The sequence below is a fragment of the Macrobrachium nipponense genome, chromosome 24 (assembly GCF_015104395.2).
Source record: "Macrobrachium nipponense isolate FS-2020 chromosome 24, ASM1510439v2, whole genome shotgun sequence".
Taxonomy (NCBI): domain Eukaryota; kingdom Metazoa; phylum Arthropoda; class Malacostraca; order Decapoda; family Palaemonidae; genus Macrobrachium; species Macrobrachium nipponense.
The window spans coordinates 8780524-8783023 of NC_061091.1; the positions used below are offsets into that span (position 1 = coordinate 8780524).

The 2500-nt window shown below is 38.0% G+C and overlaps 1 protein-coding gene across 6 annotated transcripts in view; it reads right to left on the reverse strand.

Annotated features, from left to right (window-relative positions):
* Window positions 1–2500, reverse strand: part of LOC135205425 (guanine nucleotide exchange factor for Rab-3A-like) — a 246901-nt gene that overhangs the window by 92024 nt on the left and 152377 nt on the right. Inside the window, exon 1 of one of the 6 annotated variants that reach the window (XM_064235987.1) lies at window positions 1559–1747. The exons of the other annotated variants lie outside the window; for them this stretch is intronic. The gene's annotated coding sequence lies outside the window, so the exon portion shown is untranslated. Of the gene's footprint in view, window positions 1–1558; window positions 1748–2500 lie in introns of those variants that run through there. 6 annotated transcript variants of the gene reach the window in all.

Here is a 2500-nt window from a genome sequence, read left to right on the forward strand (position 1 = left end):
GCCCAAGACAGGTGGAAAAAAGTTGCCAAATACCCCAATTCTTTTTAATCTTTTTTAAAAATTAATTTTACCGTGAAAAAGTGATAAATTTTACGGTATAATTTCTACATTAGATTGAGGAAACGATTCTCTATTTTACAATATCATTTCTATGCATTTTTTTTTATTATCGGTCCGACATTCCGACAAAAGAACTCGTTTTCCTTCCCAGGACAACCTGTCTGCGAGTCGCAATCCACTCACTAACTCACGCACGTACGCACAAACATACCACAGGAAACTCCTAAGACAGGTGTATCCTCCTCTTACCTTCCCTTTAATCCCTGTATCCCAAGTCCTCCCCACCCAGGTTATCCCACAGTTACCGTCAAAATCACCATTATTTACCTGACAGGAAGTTGTAGGCCTATATACCTGCTCTTTCCCGTGTAAGGTCTACACTGAAAATAAGGAAGTGCTATATACCCTTTTTTTTTCATGTACGCCTACGATGAAAACTTGTAATTCATACAACATTTAGCATAAAACCGTAGTCTTTTCGTCGAAAAACGACTACAAAAATATAAGAAGAATAATCTCGTAATTTTGCAACACAGTAATTATTTTTTAATAAATGTAAACCGTTAATATCGTTGATTAAGCTACCAGAGGTCTATCAGCTGAGGAGCTAACAGGACACTTAGCAAACTAGAATTAAAAACTCAAGCACTATTGGAATTGATACAATAGGAATAATTTCCATACATTCCTTAAAAAAAAGTGAAATAAAATTAATTTACAAACGTCGATAAAAATACACCGTTATTACAGTATAAACTACATTACCTTATTGGTTAATTATGAATTAAAGCTTTTTTATTTTACTGGTCAACAGTGTATGAATCAAAGCCCTATTTTAAACTTGTAAGCAACGTACAAATAAAAAACTTAATTGTTAAACTTGTAAACAACGTGTGTATTAAAGCTTATTTTTAAACTTAACGTATGAATCAGGCCTTATTTATAATCTGGTAAACAAATTACGAATCAAAGCCTTATTTTTTAAATCCTTATGAATCACGAAAAAATAGTCTGGATTATTTAGAAATATGGATAGAAATAAACAAATAAACATTGAAAAGAAATAGTAACAGAAATTAACCTAGAACTCTAGTTAGGTCTAGTCAGGTCAAACGAAAGAAGCAGGTCAATGAAATATTCGTAAGTCTTGGAGGAGGAGGAGGAGGAGGAGAAAAAGAAAGGAGAAAACGAAAAAGAAAGATGAAGCCAGGAGGAATCGATGTCCTTGTTTCTCTAAGGTCTCCTCCTCCTCCTCCAACGCCTTCGTCGTGTTTGAGGAGCCGTCGCTGCCGTGAATTAAGACAAAATAAATGACATTCCTTCTATAATAAAAGAAATAAGATGATCAATATTATTAACAATAATAATGTAGCATTCCGCGCCTAAATAAGGGCTCCCTGCATGACAACAGAGACAGACTAGTAGACATTTTCCGTAAATACGAGATACCTAGAAAAGGAGAAAGATTAATAAACATGGCAATTCTCCGTCAACGTACCTCAATCTAAATCCGCGTAAATGATCCGAGTAACATTCATAATCACCTGTAATCGTCCTGCAAACACCTGTAATATCACAGTCTCGAATAATGGCTACAGATAAAGGAGAAACACCCAGGAACTAAGAACGCGCGATCACACACCCTTCCTCACTGGTTGTTCCCTGCGTACTGACGATCCTCCCCTCTCTCTCTCTCTCTCTCTCTCTCTCTCTCTCTCTCTCTCTCTCTCTCTGAGTTGAAACGGGCGATGGGTGGCCCCCAGAGCTCTCTCTCTTCCTCGCTGGGTCTGGGGTGGGTCCGGGCACCCGTGGCTCAGTGGGGCTGGGGGAGGGGAAGGGTCTGTCGTGACAAGGAAGGAGAGAGACTAGTGGTGGTTCTCAGTTCATAGTGGCATTGCGCCGTTGTTAAACGAAGATTATTTTGTAATATACGATTCAAAATAGATTACTCTACAAAACAGCATTCACTCTCTCCTGCAAATGGAGGGCTTGTACAATAAAAGGATCACATGATGTTTATATCTTAGAGCAGTATACGAGGAAATAAAACTGAGCAAACATGCTCTGAAAAGGAACTCTTTTGATGCGCGGGCTTTGCTCTGAATACGTTATAAACTTTTTAGTTTCCTGATTCCCAAATCTTTTGAATTATATCAAATCCTACAATAGCAAATTCTTTGATCTAAAGACTGGTCGTGTCTCAATTACCTTATATTACGAAGGGATGCAGCGATGCTCTTTTAAAGACGAACAGGCAATTAGCTTAACTCTCGCGTCATCGGTTGAAACGCCAAATGGATCATAGTGTAATACGCAGCATTCTAAATATTTCACTGAACTGCGATGTACCACTTACATTACACGAGTATCCACAGTACGATTTGGAGAGAATGCTTGAAAAACGCAGCATGTACGGTTGGTTATCTTTGCTACACAGTTA